This window comes from Ambystoma mexicanum, chromosome 1p (genome assembly GCF_040938575.1).
Source record: "Ambystoma mexicanum isolate Mex_15411 chromosome 1p, UKY_AmexF1_1, whole genome shotgun sequence".
Lineage (NCBI taxonomy): Eukaryota > Metazoa > Chordata > Amphibia > Caudata > Ambystomatidae > Ambystoma > Ambystoma mexicanum.
This window is the reverse complement of record NC_090921.1, coordinates 1,481,485,412-1,481,497,738: the sequence shown is the minus strand read 5'-3', so window position 1 is coordinate 1,481,497,738 and position 12,327 is coordinate 1,481,485,412. Positions and strand designations below refer to the sequence as shown.

The 12,327-nt window shown below is 44.6% G+C and overlaps 1 protein-coding gene across 9 annotated transcripts in view; it reads right to left on the bottom strand.

Moving 5' to 3' along the window:
• The window catches only part of MEF2D (myocyte enhancer factor 2D), a 1,898,135-nt gene that overhangs the window by 1,413,185 nt on the left and 472,623 nt on the right, over positions 1-12,327 (bottom strand). For all 9 annotated transcript variants that reach the window (XM_069607157.1, XM_069607149.1, XM_069607151.1 and 6 more), the window contains one exon: positions 688-720. The gene's annotated coding sequence lies outside the window, so the exon portion shown is untranslated. The remainder of the gene's footprint in view (positions 1-687; positions 721-12,327) is intronic.

Genomic DNA, 12,327 nt, shown 5'->3' with positions numbered 1-12,327 from the left:
CGACGCCTCGACTGCTGGAAATAGTAATAGTTCCAGTTAAGGACATACCAGATCAAGCTTGGAGAAGGTAATGGAGCAAACATTCTTGCAAGCTTGGTTTTCAGGCCTTTTTGCTTTATTTGTCTCAGACAAATTAAATTAGATTAGCTGGAATTTTTGATTGTCCATACTATTAGGTTCCAAATGGGCTGGAAAACAAGCTTGTACGGTAGATCTGCAATGTGTACGCCAGATAGACACGCAATCGGGTACATTAGTACAAATCAGTGGTGTCGGAGCTGCAGTTCACATGTCAATAACCAACTTTAATCATTCTGAACAGCAGTATTAGCAACACAAACATTGTAATCTGTAAAAGATTTTATAAGACATTTAACTGCTGTTTGAGTACAGTTTGTAGGACCTCTGACATCCAAATACCTCAAGATTTTCAACTATTTACCATAGCTGCACATTTTTAAGCACATAATGGATGCTGAGAAAACACGATTTACTTTTGTGAGTATTTAGAAAGGTAGCTACAATCAATGTTATAAAGATGAAATTGGTTTATTAAACCATAGCTAGGGAGTTTGACGTAACATTACTAACATTTAAACAAAATGCTAATTGTTTTGCTCCAGTATAAATTTGAAAAACACCTCCTGGTTTGTATATATAAAAGTAAAATATTAAATATGTACTTACCCTATGTTTGACAAGTGGGCCTCCAATGGTCATCTAGAAAAAATATACAGAGTCAGCTACTTTTCAAGAAAAACAATATGAAGGGCAAGTAAACCTACAAAATATTCTCTATTTCCAGCAATGGGAGAAAGCAAGAATAACTGCAAGAGACATTTGCCTCATACAAAGTCTGTGTATACTTCTTGCAATACAAAACACGGTCCCTTGCAGCAGCTACACAAAACAAGTCGCAATTCCTCAATGCAGACAGATTTTTTTTTTATTGAAGAGTTGGCACAAGCAATCTTGCACTTCACATTTCAGGTCCTCTATTTACCAAAGAGGCAACCACTTGCAATTACAAACAATTATAAACAATAAAAAATGAGAACGTAATGAACAGTCTACCTATGCTGCCAATTAGGACGCTACTTTTTGATTGAGAGTATTTCTATATCAAAGATTGCGAATCGTGTCTCCTCTTAGTACCATTCGTGTGTGCAAGGATACTAAAACATAGAAGGGACTGTGTGCTGAATATCATAGTAATCTCGCTTAGCTTAATGAAATGTAGTGCAATGTAACTAGTCTTTTGTATAGCGCTTATATTCCACTGGTATGGCATCAAAGCGCTGTAGGGGGAAAGCCCTCTGGGGACTACAGTGCAAGGTCCGAGAGTTGAGACAAAGGAGATTAGAATGTATTTCTGCATTTTAGCCAAAGTGAAGTTATGTAGGGGTGGCCATGTCCCTACTAGCTACCCATAATGAGCTAGCACGTGAATGGGTGCTTTACATTCGATAGGAGAGTAGGCAAGAGAAGGAGACATTTTTATCGTGGGGGATAGCTGCATTCCAATGGCAGAGTTGTTGCGAAGTGTCGTAGGGTGTGATGTATGGTTGCGGGTGAGCAGATTTGCCTTTGTCCATCTTCCATAAACATGGAGTGCGATACAGAACCGTAAGATCCAGCTGGCTTTGTCGGTTTTGTGGATGTTACAGCAGCTCTCTGTGTTCTGCTGGAGATTGTACTATTATTCCTATCGTTGATTGGTGATATCATCGAAGTTCTTTGCTGCCCTAGCCTGCCTGACTTAGTAACTATTATCCGTTTGGCTTTACTGAATGATGCCAGTAAAGCAGTTCAAGATTAGAGACCTCCCCCCTCCCCCAAGAGGAAGTCAATATATCTGGTCTTCTGTGGAACAAGGCAGAAAGAGGGTGAATCTAGGATTTACAAAGTGTGAAATTGCAAGTGTGATTCAATTTGTGGAGCATATGCAAAAAAGCGACCTAACTATCAAGGCATTTAAAGGTATTCAATATAAAGGGCAGTAGAGAAGATTAAAATGAGCTACTACAAAAATTACTTTTTACTAGCATTGTGGACTTTTTGCTAACGAAAGCTATTATAAGCCAGAAGCTTCCTCCTTACTTTGATATGTTACCGAATGCAAGTAGCTGGTATTTGCTCCCACAGCAGAGAAGAGTTCCCTGGAGACATTGCTTGGGGGGCTGGAGGGAAATTGAGCGCCTTCCCAAACTAGGGTATGATGGGCCCTGGGATGGTAAGTGGAGGTCCCCAGGTCACCCGCGGTTAGCCCACATCCTTTAGCAACAGGATAGTCGCAGGGAGAGTCCATACGCATTACCTCCCCATATCCAGGGGCTTAAAGCTCCTACAAAGAAGAATCAAATCCCCAGAGCAAAGAAAATTTAAGAAAAAAAAAGCACTCACCAACACTCTGCTTAAAAACAAAAACTCCTCAAAAACTTCTTGTTACTGTTACCCGGGGTGCAATGGTAAACTGGAAACCACAAGTTCAGAGTTATTCTCTGCAAAAATAAGTACTCAAGATTAGTACAATAATGGATATGATTGGATATGATATGTTATTTATAACGCACTTCATACCCAGAGGTTTCTATGCGCGGACACAGGGATCGAACCTGCCCTGCGTCAACTTGCTTCCAAGGTGAGCACGATGCCCCCGAGCTATCCTCCACAGACTCCTCTGCAAATTCATTGTTCACCCACAGTGTTTCCCCCAAGGCGAGTGATACAATGTTACCAACGCTGCTTCTCTTGTCAGCATTCTAACTCGCAAGTGAAACAAGGTTGTAATTTCAAGAGATTCAGAGATTACTTTTATAAGCATAATAGTTGGAAGCTTTTTTAAACATTTACAAGTTTCATACGATCACACTGAATACACAGAGAAGCTATGCACTTCTTAGACAACAGTGTTTTGCAGAAAAAGATGCAGGGAAATTAATTCCAAGGTAGCGGTCTGGCCAAATAAAGGATTGGTCCATCCCTTTAACATCAGACCAGATGCAGGAGAACCTGTTCGAGACAGTCAATCCAAAACTAACACTAATTCCAAAACACAGGCGCAGACCGTCACAAGGAGTTCAGCCTTGGGGTAGGAGACACAGGGCTAAATAACCCACAGGCTTCGTCCATTAGTCAGAAGCATGTATAAGAAGGTGGTTGGAGTGAGTTGGACAGTGCTAAAAAGGATTGGGGAGTAGAGTTTGGAGACAAGGCAAGCAATGAGGAAGAAGAAACAACATTAGAAGGACCTTGGAGAACATCAGGAGGTGGTTCGAGAGAATCATGTAGTAGGTGAATATCAAGAGGTGGTTGTAGAAAGGATAGAGGACATGGGATGATGGACCCTAATACACAGAAAGACCAGGAAGGCCTGAAAGGTCCCAAACAGTTGTGAGTTGAAAAGAGGAACAGGTAGATGTCTTGACAATAAGGCGAGAGGTCAACAGAGGGGTAGAGAGGCCCTTAAGAGGGGAAGACATACAGATCTCTGGTGAGGATGGTTTCCTGGAATTGCTGAGGGACTTCAGTAAGGACTTCATATTAGAAGGGTCTTGGCTTCAGTTAAGCCCTGCAGAGCCACTACTATTGTACCAGTGCCTTATGAGAGAGGTATCTAGGAAACAAAGAGATGGTTTGAAACAGGCTTCGATAACCCCTTAAAATTCACCACAGACTGTTAGAAAGAAGAACAGTGCAGGAAACTAAAACCTGAGAGACTGAAAGAAGTGCACTGCAAATTATGTATTAAAAAAACCTTACTTGGGGAATGGCCTGGTCAGGGCCGTCTAAAGGTCCTTCTTTGCACCACATTTGTCTTTCTTGTGCTTTAAGATGGTTATTTGGCAGCAGAAGTGGGTGGGGGCCCCAATGTTCTTATTTTCTGGGCTGTGTATGCTAGAAACAGCGAGGCTCCAAGCAGCAGCACAGGAAGGGAGAAAGGAGGTGGGGGTCTTTACTTTTTTCTTCTTGTGCTTGCTTCCCACCACAGAGGATTACACTTTGATCAGAAGCTTCTTTTTTTCAAACTGAGTCCTGGACCTCTGCTCTAAAGTTAATACTAGTGGTTGGCTCCTGTGGAACAAAGTAGTCAATGCAAACATATATATTGCTTAATTATAGGGAGGAAAAGAGCTTTGTGTCAGGAACTGAGAAAACTCAAAAGCTAGAACCGAAATATGTTAATCATTGCAATGACAAGCGATCCTTGCAACCATCAAGTAAAAAATATATAGGATATTCTGGTCCTTGTTACCATCGAGTATGGTCCTTGTTGCTATTGAGTATATAGATTATACACAGTACCAAATAAATCCCTACTTGAATCGTGTTGGAGAGTACATTTTATGGTACTGTTTGCATAATTCTGCAGATCATTGTGGCAAGCCAATTGTGCTTTCCAGTTGGACAGGATGATTTTCCAAACTAAACATATGTGAAGAATCTGGAACATTCACCCCTTCTCTCCAAAGGGGAACCCCCCTTTTGGTACTAGGGAGGTGGTTGGAGAGAATAATGTAGTTGGTGAATATCAAAAGGTGCTTGGTGGAAGTAAGGAGGAGGTTGGGGAATATCATGAGGTGGTTGTAGAAAGTAAGAAGTGACTGCTAAAATAGGGCTGAACAGTCCTGCAGCCCATCTGGGGCTGAGAAACCAGTTGCCCCACAAGGGGCTTTGTGAGAAGATACAGCAAACAGGGCTGACCAAGCCCATAGCCTAAATGAGGCTAAGAAGTTGAACAATTCAGAAATAACAGACTGAATTTTGCTTCTCTTGTGAATAGCGACGTATTAAGGTCTGGGGGAATTTCCCAGGAGATGGGATGAAGCAAAGACTGTTGCAACCATTAAGGATAACTGGGAGACTTTTTTTTTGGAACTTTGGTACTTGAGGGTCAGAAAACCATCCAGCACTAAATAATCAAAAAGGGGTGAAGTAACCCTAAGCTCAAGATTAGAGTCTTTTTTTTCTTTTTAGAGCGACAGGACATATAGTAGATCGGAATAGATTTCCGACAGTGTCACGACCAGCATCCATTTGTTATTTTCTAGAGTAGGGACCACTTCTCAGAAATAGAATTAGATGTTTTCTTTAATAAACTCAATTGTTGAACCATGCCCTCCTGTCCATCTCCAATGTTTGACTTGCGACACATACTTTTAGCAATTAAGAATTTTGCCCTGATAAGTTTGAGAACATTGTACTGAAATGTCAGTCTAAGTTATGGCCCAACATCTCACTGTGTGGAAATATAAAGATTCTCGTCTACCACCTTCTTGGACCAAGTCGAACACTGTTCCTAAGTATGTTTTACAAAAAACTAGCAGGTAATAACTTCATTATAATGGCAGTATATGGCCCCACATCAAGGAACACTTCATTATGCCAGCAAATACCCAGGACCTAAATCTTGACAGATCCAGCATACCCAGAAGCCTCTCAACACAGACAATGAGATCATTCGAACAGCAACAAAGAAGATGGCCACAGTGTTAAAGGCCAGAATTCTGTTTCCGGTCGGATCATTCCCCAGTGAGGACTAAACAAGCTGGCGTTAATTTGCAAACCGTACCCTCCATGTATACATTTAATCCTTCACTACACAAGTCAAAGGAGGCTTAGGCTTCTTTTTGTGGAAGCATTCATGAGCATCAATGATCAACCAGAAATTCCACCCAAGTGCTTTGGGATGCCACGAAAGCAGCTTGGAGGGGAGAAGCCATAGAAAAAGTTGCACTACCCAAATAGCAAGTAACAGCGCAACAGTCTACATTAGAAGGCAAAATAAAGCAATTTTCAGGTCGATACAGCACCTCACCTATCACCTCTACATTGCAGGCGCTGACCTTAACATCATCCAAACTCAAATTGAACTCGACGCAAAAAGCCAAGGTTTTAATTTTGCTAACGCAGAAACAAATTAGGCAAGCGGTTAGTCCACCTCATTAATAAACAATTACACAGAATGATCCTGGCCATCATTAATGAGAAGGGTCCGACAGTGGCTGACCCAGAGGAGATAATCCAAGCCTTCAAGACATTTTACTCCAGTCTACATACCTCTTAGCAAATTCAAACAACAATCTTGTGATGCATTTCTGGATGGTGCCTCCATGTGGTCTGAAACACAACAGACAAACTTACCGATACAACCAATTTCGGAGGTGGAGGTCTTACCTTGTTCATCATTGCAGAGTGGAAAGGCACCAGGACTAGAAGGGGTCCCGGTGAGTTTTACAGAAGGGCAGGAGGCACTGGTCCCACATCTAACCAAGCTTTACAACAGCTTCCAGGAACAAGGGAGGCTACCAAACTGCATGCTTCCGTCTCGCCAATACTGAAGCATGAGAAAGATCCCCTAGTGAGAGGAAGCTTCCGGCCAACCTCACTTCTCAATGTCGATAAGAAGATCCTTACCAAGATTCTAGCAGATTGATTGCAGAAAAAGATTAGGATCCACAAAGATAAGTTAGGCTTCATAGTCCAAAGATCCTCCACAAACCACTAGAGGAGATTGGCACGAATAAATGAGGAAGCAGAAGGGATAGCACACACTGGTCTCTATTGACGTAGATAACGGCTTCGACAGGTTTAATGTTTATGTTCTTGTGGTATCCAAGAAGAGATTTGGCTTCCATGATATCTCTCTTTCCTTGGTCTATGCAAAGTCGCTACAGCAGAGGTTAGGAACGATAGGGCAATCTCCCCTACTTTCAAAACTTTCCTGGGACTGAGCTCCAGGTTTCACACCACCTCTTTCCATCACTTTAGAGCCCTTTATCAGCTATTTTCTAATGCACATGCACAACATGGGCATGCTGCTTTTGGATAAACTTAGAAAGATGCTTTATGAAGATATCTTTTAGATGCTAGCCCAACCCGAGACAGCTCAAGTGCATATACTAAAAGCCACGGCTGACTACAGCGTCCTTGCTGCATATGAATTAAAATGGGAGAAAGCATACGTTCTTCAGTTGGGATCCAGGTCCCCCTCCCCCAGATTTCTCATTCCTCCCAAAGATTAAGGTAGCTAAAACATTGACACACTTGGCTATCAAAGTCAGGGGCACTTTACAAAGCATGCATGAGCTGAATCTAGAGAGGGTGCTAGAAACAACCGAATCCAATCTACTTTCTTGGTCCATTCTTCATCTCTCCCTAATCGGAAGGAGCTCACTGTACAAGACTGTCACTCCCCCAGCTTCTGTACGCATTCTCAATGCTCCCCATGATCAACCCTCAAAAATACTTTAGGCACCAGCCCAAAATGCTGCAATGCTTTCTATGGCCTGATAAGAAAACTAGACTTAAACGCAAGGCACTTTACAGACCCAAACCATGTGGGGCGCTGAAACCCTGTTGACCAGCTTTACCACTGGACTACAAGGTTAGTGCAGCTTGCCAGGACAAAGCTGGAAGGCACTGAACAGCCGATGTGGGTTTGCTTAATTACAGCCTATCCCAGTCTATTACCAGTGTATCATATAAACAGTTGGTCATCGAGACAAAATTTTGACATCCTTTTTTTTTAAAAAACCTTTATTTTTCGGTATTTGCATAGATAACATATACATTTGCACCAAACGGGTGCTTTCAAAACAATAACAACTTTCAAACGTCCCTGCTCGAATACTCCCCCACCCCTGGCACCTGTTTAGGTCAACATAAAATTGTTACTCATCCACATCAATGTGTTCTGTCTCTAGCACTACTTCTGAGTCTTGCTGTCCCGTGCTCTGTGTTTAAGTTTCTGGGGTTTCTGAGTCTGATGTCTCGGCGCTATTTAGCAGGTATAGTATGTATGGCCCCCAGATGTCAGTGGGGTTGTGCATGAAGTGGTAGTGTCTTTATGAATTCATTGTCCATATCTTGGCAGTATAGAATGTCTTTTTTCCAGGCTTCAATCGTAGGTAGTGGGCCTCACCCCATGACATAGCGATTCTCCTCCTTGCCAGTTGTCACGCTCACCTTGTTATCCACAGGGACGCCACCCAGCTGGGTTACTCGCTGGTATGCTTCTCAGCTTTGCCCTGATGTGGTCTGCGGGGAAGGTTCTGCCTGAAAATACAGGAGGACTGTGTTCAAGACTGACCGACTGGGGCAAGTATCCTACCTCCACCCCCGTATGCTTTCAGTCTCTCTGGCGCCCTCTCCTCACCTTGTGGTAGAATTAGGATTGCTCTCCGTCCTGCCTTCTTTGCAGGGGCGCTTTGTCTTTCATGGGCGAGTGCGGTCCAGTTACTTCACTGACGCCGGCCCGTTGGATATTGTTCAGGTAGGTCTTATTGCTGTTCTTTAGTTTTTGTTGCTAACCTGCATGCCTTTCTTTGTTTAAAATGTCTCTTTTCTCCCTTAGGTATGCGGAGCTTCAGCGCGGCAAATTGGCTTGGTGAGCCCCGCTGGTAAATGATGGCGCATTAAGAGCGCTATGATGCGGTAAGTAAGCGCTATGCGCAGCGCTGCAAAGTCTTGCCTTTGCTAACCTGTGTTTCCCTTCCTTGTAGGTCGCGGTGTTCTTCAGCGTGAGTGGAATGTCCGGAGTGGTGCCAGCCAAGAGGCGACCAGCCAGGTAAGCCTTTTGAGCAGTTCGTAATTTGTAAATGTCTCTACAGCTTTCTTTAATGTTGCCTCTATCTTCCTCTTTCAGGTCGTTCTATCCGGGAGGCGTGCAGATTCGAGGAAGCGGTTCTCAGTAGCTGCGAGTGTTTAAAGATGAAGACTGCAGGTAAGATGCTGCTGCTAATGATGTTCCTTTTGTCTCCTTGCAGGTTCTGCTTCTCCGAGGTTCCAGGGAATAGCTGGACACGGTGAGCGTCACGTTGCAAGCTACAAAGTAACACGAAGCATGTTCTGCGGTCAGGGTGTGGTTTATATAGCCCAGGTAAAGTAGTACCAGGGAAAGTAGTTCCAGGCCTGCCACACCCAAAACACTAGACCGCATAGCTTGGTTCTTAGGGAACCAAGCTATGTGGATGCCTCCATGTTGGCTGACAATACAATAAAGTAGTTCCCAAGCACATTGTTGTTCATGGTGTATCAGCCTGGCGCCATATGTGCCAGGACTGGACCCATGAGGGCTTTTGAAGAGGATGTCAGGCTCTAGAGGCCCAAGTCCTGACTCCACCTGGCCAATGGGTTTGCCAGAGGGTTTTTTTTGGCGAGGGTCGTGACACCAGTACCATAGGAAGGGCTGCTAGTTTTCGTGTTGCGGGTTGCAGATATTAGGTCAACCAGAGTAGAACCCCCAGTGGGAGTGGGGTCACTGCCTCCCCTATGATCTCAGCTGTTGTTTTTAAGACGGTTGTGCAAAATTGGTATATTCCGGGGCAGTTCCAAGCTAAGTGGAAAAAGTCTGCATTTGCGGTGTTGCATCTTTCGCATTGTGCTGACATTTCTGGGTGATGTCTGTTTTCTGACTGGGGTGTAGTAGGTTTGATGCACAAAGTTAAAATTGATTAATTTATAGCGAGTGTTTAATGCAACCTTTTGGATTTGACGGAGAATATAGGTTCAGTCTTCTGTGGGTATTATTTCTTGAATGGCTGTTTGCCATTTTTGCTTCACCCGGGAGTCAATTTTTACTGTTTCGGTCAACAGGGTTTTGTATAGCATTGGCACTAATCTCCCTTCACCCTGGGTCTGGATGCCGTTGTGCAGTAGGTCCCATGTTGGTGGCTCTTTGGGGAATGAAGGGAACAGCGTTTGTAGAGAGTGGCGTAGTCTGAAGTATAGGAATATATCGACTGAGGTGTTCCCTCCCCTGTCTGTGGCCATCTGTGGAGTTAAAAAGGTGCCCTCCGGGAATAGGTCTCCGAAGGATTGGATGTTGACTTTGTCCACCCCATATAAGGAATACTTTTTAATTTGTGAGGGGAATGCTGGGAATAAATTTGATTGGTAATAGGGGGGGAGAATCTTATTTCTATCTCGTATTTGCGGGCGATCTTTTTCCAGATCGTATACGTGGATAAGACCGTGTTGAGCGTGTTGTGTGGTACCGGAATGTGACTGATGATGATGGCTCTTAGCAGATTAGGGGATGCGAGGGAACGCTCCACTTGTACATGTGGGCGGATGAGATGTGTAGTGTACCAGTGGCTCGGAAATTGTGCTTGGGCTGCCCAGTAGTATTTCTCTATATCTGGAAGTGCCAGGCCCCAGCTTGAGGTTGGTAATGTTAGTCTTCGATATGCTACTCGTGCTGGCTTTCCCGCCCATAGTAGTTCCAGGATGAGACTCTTGACCTTTTGGAAGAAGGACTTTGGGATAAGCAGCGGTATATTTGTAAATAGATAAGGAGTTTGGGGAGGATAACCATTTTAGTCAGAGAGGTTCTACCCCATAATGTTAACGGCAGTGATTTCCATCTGTGAACACGTTCCTGCAAGGAGCTTAGAGTTGTTACGTAGTTGTCTTTATATATATCATTGTGACTGAGGGACATGTTAATGTTAAAGGACATTTGTACCGCGCACTAACACCACCGGAGTGGTCCCTTGGCGCTCTGGTGGCTCTGAAAGAGGAGGGGAGGTTGAGTTAGTGGGAGGAAGCAGGAAAAGTGCAAGAGAGCAGTGATGTGCTGTTGGCGGCCTCAGCCGGGTGGGTCCGTTGGCTGGGCCTGGGGTGTTTGCGGCCGGTAGTCGTTGTGTACTGTTGTGCAAGGCTATGTGTGTTTTTGTTTTGTTGTTGTAATGTAGTGAAGTTTGTGCGGTTTGTTGTGCTGTAGGTTTTGGTTGTGTTTGGTTTGAGTTTGAGAGGTGTATGCAGAAAGGGAAATTGTTAGTAGGGTTTGTTTGTTTGCGTCTCTATCCTGAATTGAAGCACTCAGCTTTTGTAGTCTCCCCTGTTGCGGCTCTGTCCAGATCTGGGTCTGACTGGCATACAGGTTCTTTACTCCTCTATCCCCCGCCTCTAACATGCTCTCTCATAGCTCCCCTTATCTTCCATTCATACTCCTGTGGCCATTGCACCTGCCAATGACAACCTCTCAGGTAGTGGGGTGATTGCCAATATCTCGATAATTCCACACCAGTGTGGTACCTGGCGGTGATTAAGTAAGGGCGTGCGAGAGTGTTGGTGGGATTGTCTGGGGTAGTTGACTCAGTCTCCGTGCTTGCCTCATGTGTTCCAGTCTATCCGGTGTCACCCGTCCAGGTGCCGTGGGTGTTACTCTCTCGGGTCAGGGATGTCTGTCTCTTTTCGGTTTAGTCAACCTTTTTTCCAGTTTGGGTTTCTTGGTTTAGTCTGTGGTGGTTGAGAGCCAGGTTTTAAGTGATTTCCTGAATTTGAGGTGATCTTCAGTGTTTCTTATTTCTTTTGGGATGTTGTTCCAGGTTTTTGCGGCTAAGTGGTAGAAGGAGGTGCCTCCAAGTTTTTTCTTATGGTATGGTTTGAGTTCCAGGCGGATTTTGTGCTTGATCGGAGGGGTGTCGCTGGTTTGTAGACTTATTTTCTTTTGTAGTAATTCTGCTCCTTGTCCGCTGATTGCTCTGTGCGTTATGTACATTGTTTTGAAGGTGATGCGATGTTTTACTGGGAGACAGTGTAGTGTTATTAGGGCTGGAGTGATGTGGTCTCTTCTGGATAGTTTGAGGAGTAGTCTTGCTGCTGCATTTTGGATCCGTTGCAGTATCTTCAGGAGGTATTCAGGTATTCCTCTATCTAAATCTTCCTGCCTCTACTCTCCGCCCTCTGCAACTCATCCAGAACAGGACTGCGAGACTTGTCCTTGGCCTCAAGCCCAGGGACCGTATCTCTCCAGGACTGAAATCGCTACACTGGTTCCAAGTGGCTGCGAGGATTAAGTTCAAAACCCTCTGCATTGTCCACAAGGCCTTCTGGGGCCTTGGGCCAAAATACCTTCAACTCTCTCTTCCTAAATATCTCCCTTCTCGAGCTCTTCGCTCATCCACCTCCAACTACCTCAGGGTCAGCCGCTTCTCCAAGCAACGTGCTGGGGGTAGATCTCTCTCTGCAGCAGGGGCCTCCCTCTGGAACAGCCTTCCTGCCTCCCTGAAACTTGAGGAGAACCATCTCCGGTTCCAGAAGCACCTCAAAACCTTCCTCTTTGCCTCCGCTTTCTCTCTCTCTCTCTCTCCCCTGCTAAACTCACTGAACCTGCACTGAATCTGCAACTGGGCCACTCACCGATCTCGGTCCTTGGCCCAGCCACTCTTCCCTGCACTGCCTACCTGCACTACGGGACTGTCTCTGTATCCTACAGCCCCTTCTCCCGGCACTTTCCTTGCACTTGCCACCAGCTGGCCCTATTATTTATCTTGTATTCTACTAACCATGTACTGCACTTTCCCCTCTCCCCTTGCACTT